Source organism: Pleurodeles waltl, chromosome 4_2, assembly GCF_031143425.1.
Source record: "Pleurodeles waltl isolate 20211129_DDA chromosome 4_2, aPleWal1.hap1.20221129, whole genome shotgun sequence".
In the NCBI taxonomy this organism is placed as follows: domain Eukaryota; kingdom Metazoa; phylum Chordata; class Amphibia; order Caudata; family Salamandridae; genus Pleurodeles; species Pleurodeles waltl.
The window spans coordinates 563816379-563835412 of record NC_090443.1 but is presented as its reverse complement, the minus strand read 5'-3'; the positions used below and the strand labels follow the sequence as shown (position 1 = coordinate 563835412).

The 19034-nt window shown below is 44.1% G+C and overlaps 1 protein-coding gene across 6 annotated transcripts in view; it reads left to right on the top strand.

Moving 5' to 3' along the window:
• The first annotated feature begins 347 nt into the window (after window positions 1-347).
• NEK7 (NIMA related kinase 7) overlaps window positions 348-19034 on the top strand; it is a 337523-nt gene continuing 318836 nt past the window's right edge. For all 6 annotated transcript variants that reach the window (XM_069232115.1, XM_069232117.1, XM_069232114.1 and 3 more), the window contains exon 1: window positions 348-471. The gene's annotated coding sequence lies outside the window, so the exon portion shown is untranslated. The remainder of the gene's footprint in view (window positions 472-19034) is intronic.

The following is a 19034-nucleotide window of genomic DNA, read 5'->3' as shown; positions in this document are numbered from 1 at the left end:
ATAAATAAGATACAAAACAACCCTACTGCGCGCCCCTCCTTCCTATACAAACGACAAGCGGCAGCAAAACCGACCAACCGGTCCAGGCCAAAGATCTGCAGCCACCGCCCGGTTCCTGACTAACTCAACTCAGGTGCAAGTGTAGCTGAATTCTATTTTACTCCAAGTTGAGCTGTCAATCTGACGACTGTAGGAGGATGGATCGGACAATGAACAGCTCGCTCCACAACCAATCCACATTTCAGATTGCTGTTTGGCGCACTAGGATTGGCTGGAGTGCCTCCAATGCTCCAATCATGGGTCACCTTATACGAAAGCAGTGCCGCCTACACTCAGGCGTCTCCTACATTATGCTCAGCAGTTGGGTTGGTTATTATGCGACCCGGAAGTTCTAAAAATTACTGACAAATGACATCCCTAGAAGATCAGTAACGGGCGACGGACATGAAGTTGAGTTCACGGACGGTCCGTGTAAGTAGCGGATGGGTTGTCACCGTAACTAATATAGGTAGTAACAACAGGTAGTTTAGGAGTTGTTTACATTCCTTAATTTCAATAAGTTTTGACGAGGCCGCGGTCAGGATCCCATGGGGTTATAAAGCGAGACACTACTTAAAGGCAGCACTTGGTGGTGGTTCCCAAGTGACAGAATGCTGCTGCAGAATCAGGTGCCACTTGTTGGCAGTGTTAATCCACGTGATCTGTAATTAGCATATAGTGATCTAATGAAGTTGTTAATAGGCTGTGTTTTTTTAAACTTTTTTTTTTTTAAATATATGTCGTGGTTAATATCGCACTATTTTCCATTCTGAACGCTTAACTAGCCGAAATCACAATACCACAATTTATCGGTACTCAGTTTGTTTGACCAGGAAAAGATGCTTTGCCTGGTTTCAAAGTTGTGATCTGTTAGTAATCACTGTTTCACTTGTAAGTGGTCAAACTGATATTGTTTTTTTTTTAAAATTTTTTATAAAAATTAGAAATTTCATTGTGTCTCCTCAACAGAGTCACCGACACCCTATGTTAGTGACATGTCTTTCAGAGGTTATTTCTGTGATGGTTTTAGACTTTGACTACAGCTAGATTGTGCAGTTGGTGTGTGTGAATGAAGCTTGTGCCACTAGAGCTAGGAACCTTTAATAGGTGTTGGCATTACACGTTTCCTATGTTATCATCGACATCCTACTGCTACTCACTTACGAAGGAAGGTTAAAACCACAAAAGGAGCATATGAAATGTGTTAATTGTTCTCAGTGCTTTAAATGGGCCGGTGCTGAGTACCGGGACGTTTTTATTTTGAGAGGGAGAGTACCTGCACTTCTCACGAAAAACGGAATATTTTTAATTGGAGAGTACCGGCACTTCTCCGAGTATCTGCACTGCTGTTTTCCCATGTCAAGCACTGATTATTCTTATTTAATAGTAATTGTACAAGCCGCCCTCCAAGCCATAGGTTTTCCCAGCTGCGCTGGTGCAGAAAGGGACCAACCATATATGCAAATCCGCCCTTGTCCACGGCAGAAGAAACAGGCTAGCCGTCACGCAAGGCCACGTCTGTTCACAGGGTCAAAAGCGTGCCTTAATTTTATTTGATCCTTTTGGTTTTTATCAGTGAGCTGCATCTTGGGTCCTATTGAGTTGTGGGACTGCCCTACTATTGGCACTTTTCTTTCTGTGCCTTGAGGAATCAAGGTGTACTTTTCTGATACATCCCGCAGTGAAATTTCTAATGAGCAGTAGTAAATAAGGCCAGGGAATTAAGGTGGGACCGTGCAGACCAAGACTGATTTTTTTCCCCGTGTGTTTGGCCTCCTCCTGTAATGGGACAGCTATGCTTAAAACATTGATATGAAAACCTTTACCAGACCACCCCCGGGTATTGTTGCAAAAATGAGGTATTTTGACGGAAACATTTAGATAAATATTGCAGCATGTTAAGTTTTTCTAGCATGTTTGCTGTTACTTTATTTTATTGACCTGTGATAGTTAAGCACACTTTTTGCTCGTCATTTCAGTTTGAACCATTGTGATAGCTTATTTCTAAGTAGTCTTTAATCTACACATCTATCAAATGTCATGTGAGACGCTTTCAGACAACAATGACTGTTTACACATGTACTGGGATTTTGAGACTTTATTTCAGTTTTAATAGTGAAAGTATAAATAGCAGAATGCACTGCGTGATTGATTACAAATCCACCACTGGCCAAGGGCGTCACATAACATGAGGCAGCTTGGCAACAATGGGCTTGCCTGTATGTGTATTGGGATGCGCTCTCCACAACTGAATACGTTTCAGGTGAAACTATTCTGTGTAAATTAAGAGAAAATGTCGTCAAATACCCCAGCGTGAGTGTATACAGGTGGTCAGTGAGATGATGGCGTTGTTTTGTGGCTGCGACTCCCTCTCTGGGGGCACTGAGGCTGTGAGAGGGTTTGGAATGGGAGGTCCCAGGTAAATGAATTGGAGCTCAACCAATGATCTCTCCTTCTTGTACTGATGTTTGCATTGGGCCTGAATAATTGGAGATCTCCTCTCCCAGCCTGGATGTCAGTATAGCAGTGCTATGACTGTGAGCTCATGTGTGCCAAACAGAGGCAGTTTTTAAGTTGGAGGGGCTGCTGCCGTGTCCTCCAGCACACTGACTCAATGGGGGATTCCTCCGCACCAAACATTATGACAATGAATAGAGATGTGGTGGGATCGCTAAGGAGAAGTGAACATGCAATGCTTTAGTTTAATGGCAGGGACTATAGCCACTGATATTTTGATACAGAGGTAGGAACGGGATGAACTTTAGGCTCAAAACGACCTTTCTCCTTTTCCAGCGAATGTTTAATCCCTGTAGCTGCAGATATCTTGCTGAAGGGAACTAAATGGGCATGAAAGAAAAACAGGTGGCCGTTAATCTGGAAAAAAATCCGCATTAAAGGGTGGCACCTGGACAGGTTCCTAAGGGTTCCTGACCATGCTAATGCAGTACTTCCCAAGAGGTAAATGGTGAGGATGGCAATACTGATGGACCTTCAGTCATTCTCCTGACAGAAGGAGGTGAAAATGACATATATGGGAGAGTTGATGAAGTTCCAGGGCTGCGTGGTGAAGAACATGCAAGACATCTGGACAAGCACATTTCTAAGGCAGAGGCAGATTCAGGACATGAAGAATATTTTCAGTAATGTGCCACCTCTTCCTTCTCTTTGTTAGACTCTGCCTTATGTTTGTCCTCCATTTTTAGAATGGGGCTTTAATCCTTCCTTTTAGAATTGGATATTATTCCTCCCTTTTAGATTGGTTTCGGTATTAGTAAGTTATGTGAATGTATTGAGGTAATCAAACCTGTATGCAATGTCATACTGTTTTTTTTTTCTTTTTCTTTTTCTTTTGTATTAATAAAAGCTGCCGGAAACTTAAACGTCCCCCGCAGTTCGGTTTCTGGGATGCATTCCACCTAGAGAGTTTTCTGTGTGAACAAGAGAAGGGGTCATTGACATCCGCTATGAGCTCTCCAGGGAGCAACCTGTGGATTATATGTATTTAATTAATATTTGCTGATAATGTTTACAAATGCTATGTTTCAAAAACGCATTGAGTACTGTTTAAGTCCAATATTCGTCTGTGACATCAAACTAGAGTCTCAGGTGCTAGGAATTGATTTTTACATCTTGTTTTCAAGACGTCTTCGAGACCTTCCGTTTTCAAACAGTGGGCTTTGAGGCTACCCATTGGACTCATTACTTGTGTCCTTCCGCTGCTCACTTTTTTAGGTGCTGCTTTTTTCTTTGTCTTTAAGCATTGAACAAGTGTGTCTTTTTCAGCTAGCTTCCTAAAGTACTTCTCACAACTCTGTATTCCTTCCTCCTCTCTCTCATTCACGTTGCTTGCCTGCATCATCCGTTCTACTTGTCACCTCCCACCCTCTCTCCTTCCTTTGTTGTCCACATTATTTGCCCTACCCATTGTCTATGTACTTGCTCCCTTCCACCCCTATTGTCTGTGTTGCCTAACTGACTCACCCTTCTTCATGTTGCCTCCCGCCCCTCCCTTTGCATTGCTTCCTCCCTTTATAATAAACAAAAATATCGCTATGATGCGGCTAGCTCTGGCCTCGTCAAAGTGCTTTTTCTCCATACTTTCTGTTGTCTGTGTTGCCCCCTCCCAAACCTTACCCCCTCCCTAAGTATTGCCTCCCGTCTTACAAGCAATAATACAAAAAAAAAAAAAAAAATTGCAGCATGATGTGGCCAGCCCTGGGCGAGTCATAATGAGTTTTTTTTTTTTTTTCTTTTTCTTCACTTTTAGCCATAATGCTGTACAACATGACAAAACGACATTGACAAAGAAAACATCTCTCGTAGACAAATTCACACACAGTGTTTTTTTTTATCAGCTGTGAAACACACGTAGAAACTGTGTTTTGGGGTTTATCAAAGCAGCTTATCCGGAAAATCACTGGACATTGCTATGTGCATAAGAATAAAATAGACAGTCTTGCCTCCATCCACTCTCCTAACTTCCAGAAGCATTTCCGAAGCTTTGATATAGGATAATAAATATGTGAAATAATGCATTGTCGCTTAGAAAGAGAAATGTTAAGTCTGTGCCAATTTTTTTAATTTATTTTTAATAATAGGTGGGAAAGGCAAAGTTGGAGATTCTCAATCATGGACTCTGCGTTGATGTTTAGTAGCATTGCAAAACAGGCCTGAGGAATGCAACACTGTATCTCTCTTTTTAAGGAAACGAGAAGAATGAAAAATGTCCTAGCTATCGTAAGGGGAAGTTTCAATTCTATTAAGGACACAGAGGTGAGGATTAGGCTATTCTTTCTTCACTTTATTCTTCAACAGCAGATTTAAAGAAAAAATAAACACTCAGAAGTACTTTTCCCAATAGGCATCAACGAGAAACAAATCGAAGATGGGTTTCTTCCTCAACCAATCAGCAGCCGACCAGCGTCTGACGGGTCCACCGCGTGTCCTCCACTTCCTCTTTCTTCCTGCGATCTTTATCCCGAACGATATATCTCACTCCTGTTTCTAAGTATCCATCCCTGTAAAACGTCAACCTCAAGCTTCCATAGGCAAACTATACAGCTAAAACATATTAAGGCCGTACAAAGCTCAACAAGCGAAATAAGCAATCAAACAGTTTTTTAATATAACAATCACCTTCAAAACATAAAACTTGAGCCTGTAAAATTTTGAAAAAATGTATCCACCTGAGATAGGGCTGGTCCTTGAAAACAATCAGAAAAAGGGAGGGACTAATCCTCGCCTCCATGTCCTTAATAGAATTGAAACTTTCCGTTACGATAGCTAGGAAAAATTTAATTCTATGTCAGGACCGGAGGTGAGAATTAGGCTAGTTTAAAGCTTATCGACCACTAGCGAGGCCACTGTTTGGCTCGGTCTAAAGTAGAAATTCTTGAAGGTAGAGTCCGAAGACCAGTCAGCTGCTGTAAGGATATCCTCCAGACGTGCCCCCAATGTCCAAGCCTTAGATGCCATCGCCCCTTGTGCAGAGTGGGCCCCAAAGACAGGTGTATCTATTCCAGCTTCACTCATTGCCCATCTAACCCATCTAGCGATCATAGGGGATGTCACCACCCTATGGGGTTTCGATAAAACAATGAGAAGCTGATTCTCACCATGCAGTCTATGCTCCCCGGTCATGGATTCATAAGCTTTGATCGCCTTGACCACACATAACTGAGGGGCCTGGGGAAAACTCGGATAGGAAATTACCCGGGAGTCAAATTTGGTACGTCTGTTAATGTGAAAAGTGACTCCTTTTGGAGTGAACACCCTGCCAGACAAATCCAATGCTCTAACATCAGAGACACTACGACAAGACAGAAGGCATAGCAGAGTCACCAGTTTGGCCGAGAGCTGCTTCCTGGAAAGAAATTTATTTGATGGCCAGTCCCGTAACAGAGTGAGAACCCTATTGACATCCCAAAGGGAAGAATATCGAGGCTGCGGAGGTAAGGATAACCGAATGCCCCTCAAAAGCTTGCAGACTAAAGGATGCTGCCCAGCGGGGGAACGGTCAATCGGGCCATGACCCGCAAAATAGTGGAGCGAAAGGTATTAATCGATCTGTACGCCATCCCTTCAGAAGCAAGAGACGCCAAGAAATTAATTATAGGAACAGCGCCTGCCCCCATGGGATCCAAGTGCTGTTGAAGACACCAACCCATCCAGCGTTTCCATGCCGATTTGTACCTCTTGTCAGTACTGCCTGATCAGGCTCTGGCAAGGAGAGCTGCAGCCGCTGATAAAATCCCTGGGATTTTCCAGCGTCTCTGGTAATCCTCCAAGCCATCAAGCTGAGACCGCCCCTCTTGATAAGGGGATGAGGAAGACCCACCTGATTGAGAAGGCGATCTGGAAGCAGGGAGACAGGGATTGGAAAATCCCAAGAAAGTTCCATCAGAACTGGAAACCAGGCTTGAGACTTCCATATCGGCATGACCATCGTGAAGTCCTCCCGTTGCCTCCGAAGTTGGGACAATGCTCTCATTATCATGGCAAAGGGAGGAAAGGCATAACCCTTCTCCTGAGACCAATCCTGGAGAAACGCGTCTGTGGCTACCGCCCCCGGTTCCGGTTTCCAACTGTAATATTTCTTGAGTTGATGATCCAGTCTGGACACGAAAAGATCCATTGAGAAAGGACCCCACCGGTCCTGGATCGCCTGGAATACACGTGTGTGTAATTTTCACAGACTTGCGTTGTGTCATTGACAAGAGTGCCAGTCTGCGATCTGATTGGAGGCTCCTGGAAGGTGTTCTACCACCACTGAAACCCAGTGTGAAAGGCAGTATTCCCAGAGGGTCTTTGCCAGATCAGACAGAGCCTTTGAGCGAGTGCCCCATAGATGGTTGATATACCGTACCGCCGCCATGTTGTCCATTTTCAGAAGGACGCAGCATTTCGGTTTGTCCTTTGTCCAGCATTGAACCGCAAAAAAACCCGCTAGGAATTCTAAGCGGTTGATATGAAGTGAGCGTTCGTCTGAAGACCAGCAAATTCCTGTAGCGTGCTCCCCCACCCGAGGAACTGGCATCGGACCCGATAATCAGGTCTGGTTGAGAACCGAAAATGGCGCGACCATTCCATGCCTCCATGTCTGAAATCCACCATTGGAGCTCCTCTTTGGCCTTGTCCGACAGGGGAACCACTTCAGAGTAAGTGAGACCCTTCCGCATGTGGGAAATCTTCAGCCGTTGAAGGGCCTGATAGTGGAGGGGACCTGGAAAGATTGCCTGGATAGACGAAGAGAGTAGGCCTACAATGCGAGCCAGATTGCAAAGGGAGGTAGTGCCTTTGCCCAAAGACCGTCTGAGTTTGTGCTGAATTTTGGACAGTACGGGTTGGAAGGCTGAGTGTGGTTTTGATGGAATCCACCACGAAGCCTAGAAAGACTGATTTAGCCCCATTGATAACAAAACTCAGGGATTCCAAAAGATGGACTGGAGGTAGTAAGCGAGATGACAAGGGTATTGATCCATCAGAAGAAGGTCGTCTAGGTATATTATCAGCCTGATACCTCTGGAGCGCAAAGACTCTACAACCGGACAAAGAAGCTTGGTGAAACACCAAGGAGCAGAGGAAAGGCCGAACAGTAGGGAGGCAAATTCGAACACCTACCCTCTCCATTGAAACTGAAGAAAATGGTGATGGGGGCCGTCATATAATTGTCTTTGAGATAGTCGTACCATCCAGTCGTTGGCCTGAAGAAGATCTTGGTGGAAATGGATGCCCTCCATTTTGAAGTGATGAAACACCACTCATTCTTTGAATTCCTTCAAATTGATTACAGGGCGATAACCCCCCGTCCCTTTTCTCAACCAAAAAGATGTTGCTGACAAAACCCGATAGGTGAAGAAAGGTGAGAACAATGGCTTGTTTCTCCAATAGACTGGAGATCTCGACATCGATCAGACGCATTTGCGTAGAAGAAAAGAGCAACGGGCAAGGCCTCCTGACCTGTACGGGGACCTCGTAAAACTCTATATGAAATCCTTCTATTGTTTGGAGAACCCAAGTATTGGAAGTAAGAGCTTCGCAATTTGCTGTAAAAACGTGCTAACCTGCCCCCCCTAAAGCGCATCCTGCAGCAGGAAGGAGACTCACCTTGCTTGTTGTTTAAGGTGTGAGGACTGCCTCTGCCGGAGCCCCTATGACCTTTGGTTCTGGAGAAACGGTGAGTTGGATAGAAGGATCCGAATCGGGAGGGTTCCTGCCATTGTCCTCGACCCTTGGGGGCATTTTGGGTGATTGAGCGCCCCTCCCTCGATTGGCCAAGGTGAAAACCCGGGACGAAAGAAACGTCTTTATGGAGGTTTGGGCCTTGTCTCACTACGTGAAAGTAGAGATGAAGCAACTGAGTTCTCTGATGATGGGCTCGCCAAAAAGACCGCCTTGTGCGACCAGGCCCGCGTCTGAGGAAGCCAACTCCCCTAACTTGGGGTCCACCTTAATCAGGAGGGACCTGCGACGCTCTGCTGAAAGAGTGCAATTGGCATTGCCCAAAGAATAATCTCTCGCTCGGCCCAACCTGACAGGGCACCAGGAGATATAAAAGATCCTGAGGCCTTGGCATCCTCTGCCATAGCCAAGATTTTCGTGAGCGGGCCCACCACATCCAACAACTTGTTTTGGCATGCCTGCCACGACCAATCAATCCCTTTCTTGGGATCCTTGATAAATTTGCCCAGGAAAGTCACCATGTTGGTATCAATTTCTGGAGTCAGGGCTACCTTATCCTGTAATGAAGGACGAGGACACTCTGCTTTAAGGTGACCCTGGACTTCCTTGTCCGGAGGTTTACGGAGACGGCTTGCCATGTAAAAGGCTACCTTGGGTGCTGGCAGCTATTCTGCTGATCGGGGATGAACCAAGTCATTGGGGTCAAGCATATCATCCCCGCGGACTTCTGTCGCTACGGGATCCTTTGCCGAAAGAGTGGGGGCCTCCGGTTCTAAGTCCGTGTCCGAAGAGCACGGGGAATCGGTGAGTTTGTCAGTGAGGGACTCAGGATCCTGGGTGTGTTCAAGACAGGCCTTCTTCAGGCGCGCAAAGGCCTCCAAGGCATCTTCCCCGGCGCGTTTACGTGACAGGCCTGGTCTCTGCGCATGCCCATGGGGGAGAAACCTGAGGGGCCAGCGGAGTCTTCGTCCGGCAAAGGCAGGGAACCATTAGATGCCATAAAGTCAAGCTTCTTCTCAAGGGGAGCCATTAGTTGAGTGACGACTTTATAAATGGAGGCATCCATGATCTGACAGAAATTGTCATCAATAGGGAGGTAGGATATCTCATCCTCCTCCACATACTCTCCTGAGGTCTCCTGCATACGGCATTTCTCAGCCATGTCAATGTCCCTTTAGCCCTGCGGGCTTAATCGTCCCTGCAATGGACTGGAGGGCAATATAAATGGAGCAACCAAGAGGAAAGCGCTAGGTGCTTTAATTTCACCCAGAGGTGATCGGGACCCACTTCCCCAAATATTGTGGGAAGCAGGGCAGAACTTGCCAACTCCGAGGCCTGAGCCGCGTCCTCAAACAAACGGCAAGGTTAGCCTTACCCCGCAGGTGTCAGGCTCCAGGCCGGCTCCATAAGTGACAGCTCACACCGTTATAAGGTACACATGGGGTTTATTTACAAAAAGGAAAAACCTTCCCAGAGAACTGCGATCGCGTGTCAGAATAGCACAGTCACAAACTGAAACTGACGTGGGATTGTCCCTGGGTCAAGCGCGCTGTGCGCAGAATTCCTGGAAAGCTAAGAATGCACGGGCCCTTTAGCGGTCGGAAGACCAAACGGAGCCCAAAGTAGAAAAGCCACAAAGGAAATGGCAACGTTCCCGTGGCTAATCCAGAAATGTAAACGCCTGCAAAAGCAAGCGGAAAATACCAATCTGAAGGTTACAGCCACACAGAAGAGAAAAACGTGACTTATCTGATTAACAGCAGTGAAGAAAGAGGAAGTGGAGGACGCGCATTGGACCTTTTAGACGCTGGTTGGCTTCTGATTGGATGAGGAAGAAATCCGTCTTTGATGTTGTTTCTCGTTGATGCCTATTGGGAAAAGTAGTTCAGAGTGTTTGTTTTTTCTTTAAACCTGCTGTTGAAGAATAAAGTGAAGAAAGAACAGCCTAATCCTCGCCTCCATGTCCTGACATGGAATTCAATGGTAGCACTAAAATCTATTCCACTTGAAATGACAACTTCTGTTGTGCCCTGCTTTCCTGCCTGCAGTGAGCTGAGCCTGACCTTCAGGAATGAGGATTACGAACATTAGAACCTAGCAGGGAGCACCTACAAGACTGCTTTCCTGCGTGCAATACAGCATCTGTACTGGAGGCACACAGGAGCACGTAGTGATGTGCAGTGTGCACAATCCAGAAAAGGCATAGAACTACTATGCCAAAGATAAACACGTGCTGCACAGTTTTATTTTTCACAGCATATGTTCTGAAATCTTTCGGCATTGCCTGTGTGGGAAAGTAGCGATTTAGCAAATTTGCTGTAAGCTGGCGGTTTTGCTTTATTGGATGCCCAGTTCAGCCTAGACTTTTCCTGTTGGAACAGGATCAAGAGGAATTTGCAGTGGGGCATACAAGCTAACAAATGATGGGATTGAGTGTGCCCACTGTAATTACAATTTTTTCGTATTAAATGATGGAATTGTATGTGCCGGTGGCAATTACAATTGTTTGATATTAACAGAGGGTTTTCCATCTATCCCCTCTTATAATGACCATGATGGCTGATTGGCCTAATACAGGGTTCTACGATTAATCCCTATTGTCACTGGTTTTAATAATGGTGGGTACACTCAGGTTTTCATTTCCACCAGTCTATCAAATGAGTGCCACTGAGATAATAAAAGACATTTTGTACAACTCACGACGGCCCTTACTGTTAAATTCAGTTTATATGCATGCTTTAAGTGAGTCAACCTAAGTGGTGTTGGTACACCGAGACTGGGACCCTTGCTCGCTGTGCAGTAAGGAATCGTGTATGGAGAGAGCTTGTTATGTAGGTCATTACTGTTACTTAATCTGTGTGTGCTAGAAGCTGCCCTACTACGCATACATTTTACAGAGCCAAACATCAGAAATGTCCTTGTTGCTTCCTTGAGTCTCAGGGGTGTGGGGTGGGATCGGGGGAGAGCCCCTATCTCCTAGAGCTTCTCCACTAGAGCTTGTGTTATGGTTTTTGTGAGTGTTGCCTGAGAAGAAAATTAACAAAAAACCAGTGCAGAATAATGCACAGAAAGTGCACTTGTGTAATAACAGTGATTGAGTAGAGTAGCACTTAATTTGTCTGACCATAGGTTTTTGTGGAGTAGTCTTCCCATAGGACATTTTCTGACAAGTATGCAAGTGTGATTACTTTAAAACGCACCTGGTCTGCAACACTGGTACATAATTGTTAGGTTTTAATAAGGCCCACTCTGCTTTTTCACTCATTTCCCGTATTAGCCTCACTGCTTCTTGTTAGGTTTATGGACAGTAAAAGACTGTCTATACAATCTTTTGTTCCCTCCTCATAAATTTCCCCTTCTGTTCTTGCAATTGTTCTCTTCTTTTTATTTACCTGTCTTCGAACACATTTTCTTTTTAATCATCACTGTTTCTCTGGCTCTGCCAAGAGTTTGTTGCATTCTCAAATGCAGCACCTTCATGTTGTCTACACCAAGCCATTTAAACCATAAAGCACAGATAGAATGTCAAGCAGTGTGAAAGCCGCAGATGTTGCAAAGTATAGAGAGCTGCATACCCCGCTATTCACTAGTCTTTCCTTAAAAAAAGGTCATATATTTATTTAGTAAAGTGTAAGGAATCTTGGACCATGCAAATCTATCTGTATTTAACCACCGGCTCCACCTTGACCACTGACACCATTTTGTGCTTAGCTTAGCTTCAAACGCCGTCACATTGGTGGTGCAGGTATTTTTCCACGCACAGCTTGTTCAGGTGTTTTCAATTTTTCTCAGCAAGGATGGGAGCATAACATAGGGGAGTAATGGAGATAAGGATGTACCAGGCTGAGAATGTTTATGGTAGAGCAGGGTACAGCTTAGTCTTGGAAGTACACCTTGGGATATGATCACTCTCTAGTATGTTCTTTCAACACTGATCTGGTATGGCCAGCGTTTGAACAACAACTTACTCAGCGGGAGGGGGTTTTGTAGAATCTTTCTCTTAAGTTTGTTTAAAGTATCTAAGGTGTGGAAGTTTGACAAATGGAAAAAGAAGTAACTCATCTGGAAACGGACGCATTGCCCAGCGAATAATCCCATTGAGGGTGGTCTCCCTCTTGTTTAGTTTTTCCAGTATTCCACAACCTGAAGTTGGCAGACAAGGGATGATTTCTAAGTCAAGTCCCATGTTGATGAATTTTTAATTCTTAATTTTAACTTTGCGGTATGCATGCATGAATACGTAGTAAAAAAAAAAAATATATATTAATAATATTCATTGTTGAAACATTGCATTTTCTTTGATCATTATTATCCTGCTTCTGTGATTATTTTGAGATTTGCATGTGTGGTGCTGCATTTGAAATAAAATCTCGGGTTAATCTATTAGTTTATGAAACTTCGGAATTGCCTTAATAAATTCATTACTCAGACTAAGAATGCTGCATTCTTTGCATTCCTTTAATTTCGTTTCCTCTCAGTTTGAAGAAGAGCAGAACAGACTTTAAAAAAACTAGAACTTTCCAGGGTGGGTATTCTGGGACATCTGGTCTTCCTATCCCTGTTCTTGGCTATATTGGTCAGCGGCTACTTTGCAGGACATAAGATGGCTGCCTCCTGGCCCTGCCTCAAGGTTCTGCTCGGCTGCAATGCTCCAAGATCTGTATTCTCCACAGCTCTTGGTGGTGCTTGGCTGTCCCTTGGATACTGCACTTATCACAGCTCAGCAAAGAGACTTGGCTTCTCTCGGACTCCTCATCTGCAACAGCTTGTGGCTATGGATTGGCTAATTGTGGTTTACAGCTGCTCGGAAAATCAAAGCGTGGCTGAGGCACAAAGTTGTTGATGGAAAGGCTGTTATAACATGCATTTAAATCATTTGAGTTTAGACAAACATTTACATCTTCTTGGGAATTGTGTTCATTTGTGAAAGTATGCTTCAGGTTTTTCACTCCTATCAGTAGAGTTATGTTTTTGAAATATTTTTGTATTTATGATTATGTGATTGGCATTGCTCACCGAGTACAAAGTTGGTCCACCTTACATATTTATCCCTTAGTTGTAAGTAAAATGTACATTTCTATGGTGATGCTAAATTATTAGTATAAAACCCAAGCATCTGACTTTTAGACCCTGCTGCCTTTCTGTTTCTCATACTGTGTGCAACATGTTAGCAATTTAAAAAGGATTTCTCTTTGTGACCATGAAGGACCCTAAAAATGATGTAGTTGATTGAATAAGTGCACAGTATTTAGCTTTACCTATGACTGTGTGAGAAGATGTCTTCATCAGGCTGCTTCCAAAAGGCAACTGTTATATGGAAAAGGTTTTGTCCCAATGTGGAGTTGTTCTGGATAAAGGGGCTGCTACCATACTGTGTTGTTCTGATCTGTGTTTTTGCTTTTTATTGTCTTCTTGCTCTCCTTCAAGTTCATGTGAAGCAGAAGAACTATATTCAGTGAACCATGGTAGGCACTACTGCCCTCCCTATACTCCACTTTAGGCACAAGAATGCAGTAGACATGCAGCTGTACAAAATGCTTCCAGATTACCAGTACCACTGCACCAACAGTAATCTTAAAGCTGACCATTTCATTTTCAATACAACCAATATTTGCCTATACCTTTTGTAAAAGTTTGAATGTCATCACAGTTCCAGAATTCCTACTGTCACAAACTGTCTTGCCATCTGATCTGTGCTCATGTAACAGTTTAACCAACACTTCCACAAATCTCTATGATTCCTTTAGATTAGCTTCTCCTCTAAATCGTCAATCAACTCCTCTCCACCAAATCGACTCTCTTCCTATTTCTTTTCTTCTCATCTTTACCTATGACCTGCTCTGAATGCCTTCTCTCACATGCGTCAGTGAAGTCCGTATGCCACCTAAGGTTAAATCTGAGTACATAAAAAGTGATGGATTGAATGTTTGAATTAATCATAGCAACTGTTAGTTCCTTATGACCATGTCCCTGTCCTTTATTGAGCACACCATACAACCTCAGTTCGAATCCAGCCATATGCAAGTCAGTCTTGACCCTACTTCAGTGGGAACAGTCCAGCCTGAACCATTAACACAAGCAACTCAAGACCGGTCTTGCCCTTATTAGGGCTCATCATTCGGGTATAGCTTGGCTCCACTGTTAGTGTGCACAGGCTTTTGTTCAGAGAGGCGTGGTGGGCGAAAAACAATGGACTGGACAGCAGCTTGAGTGATCGCCAGTGGCTAAGATTGATTCAAGCATTCCATCCATCACGTTGTTGTTGTAGTTTACACCCTAGGTGCAACAGGTATGCCCGGATGTGGTTCCGGTGCTCATTGTGCCTTACGACTCAAGCTTTACCATATTGATGAGACTTAAGTGGGTTGAAACCGGTCTGGGATTGCCATGCATGGTCCCTTCTGAACGGGACCTTGCCTGTCAGTTTGAGGCAGGCTGTTCCCAAGAGGAACAAATTCAGCTACTGATTTGTATAGAGGGACCTTTTTCTGGATTGGCATGGTGGGTGAAAGGTTATGGACTGAATGCTTCCGGAGCAATTGCCAGTGGCTAAGATTGATTCAAGCATTCCATTCATCACCTTGTGGTTATTGCTTGCGGTTGAATAGCACGCTCATCCTAACTCAAGACCTCTTCAGCCTCCCCTCTTTTTCCTCAAACGTTGGTGGTGTACATGAGCGTAGAGATAGTAGCACACCGTGTATAACCCACTTCACTCCATCATTCACATCTCCCCATGCCCTATTAAGCTAGTGGCATACTTTCACCTTATACCAGACTATCTGACTGCTTTGCAGCTCCAGCCACCTCCATCTTTAACTCTTCAGCTACAAATGTAGAGTTTTTTTTTTTTTTAACTTGGAAGTCTTTTGGCTTTGCGGTTGCAGCCTTTGGCATCTTTAACCCCACTGTATATGACCAAATACCCGACCTCTCACAATCTTACAAATTTTCAACTTGCTTTTCATCGTTGACCGTACACTGTGAATCCCCAGCAGCTCCACCAAAAGCAGGATGTGGAAATATGCTGCTCATGGGATCCCTTCCCCACTAATCTTTGAAAATTTGTAATCCTTCACATAATCAAAGGAAAAATCTGTCAGAGGAAAGGGCAGCCATACTTTCCGTTGAATTTGAGACTTCCATTGAAGACATCAAAGCCTTGGTATAGTCCAAACTGACAACACATAGAAAAGGACAAGTTATTCACAGTAACATGATTATAAATCCTTTAACTCCAACTCTTTTAATTTAAGATAGCTATTTGGTTCTTTGAGAGTAATATACATCCGCTGACAATGGGTTTGAAAAGAATAGCGTGATCCCCATACAAACTCACTTAGAATAGAAAAATTGAGAAAGTGATCAAGTGAATACAGCACTTAATATAGTGAGACAAACGATGCAACATAAAGGACGAATAACCTCCTTGAAACACCAGTCCATATTAATTTATGAAGGCCCATTGAAAATATTTCTCAATCTCATTTTCTACAATAAATGAGCAAAGGGGTAACGAGGAACGGGGCTATAAATCCATCATTTTTGCTCTTCTCAAAAATATTAAAAATCCATCATTCTTGGCTCCATTGGCGTCAATGTGTTTCGACCTCTGACCCTTTGAGGTTTCCACTGAACTTGGGCTGGTGTAGACTTGTCACGTATTCAATAAACACAAGTCCATTCTGTATCAACTAGGTATAAACGGAGTAAAGGGGAAGGAAGAGAGTGTGGGAACCCATTATTATGTGTAAAGAATCAAGGAATTTTTAACCAATCACATACTTCTGGAGTTACCCTTCCTCCATCTTAGCCAGTGTTGTATCCACAAAGAAACCCATCGGAGAACTAAATCTTCCTTATAACCAGGGTCTCCATATGAGTGCCAGATCATTCAAGTTTGTTTAGGTGGGTCCAAATCCTTTGCTCATCTTTCTAGACTCTGGTCAGCAGATGAGTACTTCAACCAGAAAAGTATAGGAAAAGTTTCTATTAAATAAGGACATTGCTTCAAAGCAAAAATATGATATGCAGAGGCCCTACTTACCTACAAACAACTTCACATTAAACTAATCTCCAGAGAAAGAGAAAAAAACGGGCGCCACTGGAGCGCGTGTTGGTCAGAGCTGTGCGTGGGATCTGACGGTGTGATTCCTAGTCTGAATCGCTAGCAAACAGGAGTATAGTGGGTGCTGCTGGTTTGGCCACAGGTTTCCAGATAATTCCATGTCGGTACCGGAGGCTCTGATTATGCTTTATTCTTTGCTCTAAGTTTAACAGCAGCCAGTCCTATTAAACATGAGAAAAACCTACATCACCCATGAACTCAGTCCATCACAGTCACATGGCCCAATCACCAACAGTACAGCCCTTTAAGAACCTATGCCACCATTTTGACATCTTCTTTCTTTGCTGCGTCACATTCAGTTTAGTACCCCATATTATTTACTTCACACATTATTGCTATTGGAGTGTTCACTCTGTTCCTATTGCTTAACATTGTAAGTGCAATTTTGAATGATCTGTACTCTCCGTTTACATAGCTCTCGCCATTTATGAGTGTTCAGGGTATTTAATGCATTCAGGCTCCCCCACAGGAGCGCCTTACCACTTTCCATAACATTTCCCTTTTTGCCTTCCTCTAGACGAGTATGTATAGCCTCCTAAGCAGTCATCCTGTTTCACAGGCTTTGATATGTGGAGTGAGAGCGGGATGCAGCCGCCATATTGAATCACCTCCCATACCTCATTCTAGTCCCCTGCGCTTGCACGCACGGCTGCAGTGCTTCATTTCAACATGACGGCAGAAAGAGAACAAGCAGATGGCAGCTCTCCTTTCCGCTAGTGGGCTTTTGATTTACCCAGTGCTCAATAACTGCACCCTATGCCCTGAGGCATTTGTGTGCGCCCAGCGTAGTAAAATCTGCATAGGTGCTTTCTAGAGTCCTACAGCAGGCACCTCCCTCCACATCCTATACAGATTTGCTGCACCTGCCAGGGTTAGTACTCCCCCTGATTGTAGCCTTGTTACCTTTGGTCAGTTATAGTGCATGGGGCCTTCCTTACTTTTATACCTTCAGTATGTCCCAATATGATCTCTGTCAAGAGGACCTAAATGAATATCCGGGCTTGCAGCCTTCTTCTGAAGAAAACCTAGTAGAAGCATTGGATAACAATGTCCAGCTCTCAGTAAATAAAGCGTTGGCTAAGCACCTGGGCCTGCTGACTGCACACCTTAAAGGCTTTGCCGGTCAACAGGACTGGGTTCCACACCTCGCTCCTTCAGCAGAGCCTAAGGACCGAATGACTAAACCCTCTAAAGGGAAGTCCAAGTCTAAACGATGGCCCCATTTGGAGGCATTTGAACAACTGTCAGTCTTGGAGGAGCATAAGTTCAGCGCCTCCCAAACGCAGTCTTCTAATTCAGACGACTCCTTCAAATTCTCTGTTCCTATTGATACTGACTGCTCCCAAGACTTCACTGATAGTGAGCAAGAATACGCTCCTGGACCGAGTAAGAGAAGAAGTTCTGACCATCACTCTGATTCTACTCCAAATTCACCTAAAGTCCCCTTTGATCAAACCAAGATCATCCATCTTCTTTCCACTAATTGGACCCCCCCCCCTCAGGAGGAGGCCAACTCTATCCAGACTCACCTCAGACAAAGCTTTGATAAGGACATCAGGCCAAACTGCTCAGAGTGCTCTAGACCAAATCCTGCCGGTAAAGTCTCTGAGAACTGTCAAATGCACATATTTGCAGATACTTACAAATGCATTTACAAAGGAGTTTTTGACACGGAGAGCCGGAGTGAAAAATCAATGACCAAAGGTCTGTTTATTTTTGCTGCAGCAAAGAGGACAGGTTTACCACTGGCATCCCAGGCCCGAAGTAAAGTGTGCTAGCATAAAGCGTTTAACAGTGATATTTATACTCATACATCAAAGGATACATAAAATGTGTAAATAATGATATACGTCATACAGATATTTTAAGGAGTTAATCAGTTTCCACACACTGGTTCCATTCCCAGCTTTGTCCTTGCCTCCCTTCTGCAGCTGCCTGACTCCCCACATTCTTGAGACCCTTCAAAGGATTACGTGGTTCAAAGGTATAGATATCAGCCTCTCCCTCCCCAAAATACCACAGCCGAGGTCAGTTAGTTATTTGAACACACAATTATAATGAGTACAGTGCCCCAGTTAGGGAAAGAAACCAGCTGCAAGCCTATGGCGTGGAACCAGGCTTATTTTTACCTAAACAAATATACATAAGATAACATATGTGATAGGCAGTGCGTTCAGAGACAACAAAAGCTCAAACTTACACGTGTTAAAGAAACGAAGCAATTCAAAATGAATTCTAACAGAACACCTGAGGTGGATCCCACTTCGGTTAACTTCATGAAGAAATGGGCTAAAGACCCCAGAAAAGGCTTAGACAGGACTTGGCACTCCTGTCAAGGCAAACTTCTACACATTTCAGGCCCTCTCAAAACAAATATTAGAAGTGGACTTTCAGGCCAAAGAGTCCGGAGTAGCCATTGATCCAGATATTTTAATTGGATGGGTGCAACGCGCTGTCTGCCAGCTGGGTAATGCCTGGTGATGTCTACCTAAAGGTGGCACTCCACTTTAATGCTCATAGACCCAAAGCTAAATGACCTTGCCTCTTCAGAAGCAGGAGTAGTTGCTCAAGGTCTCCTCTCCGGAGGAACCTTTGTTAAAGACGTAACCTAATTTGCTGCAATATACAAAACATTAGACAAGGCTCACCTTTCATTAAAGAAGGTATTCTGGAATACCCTTTTTGG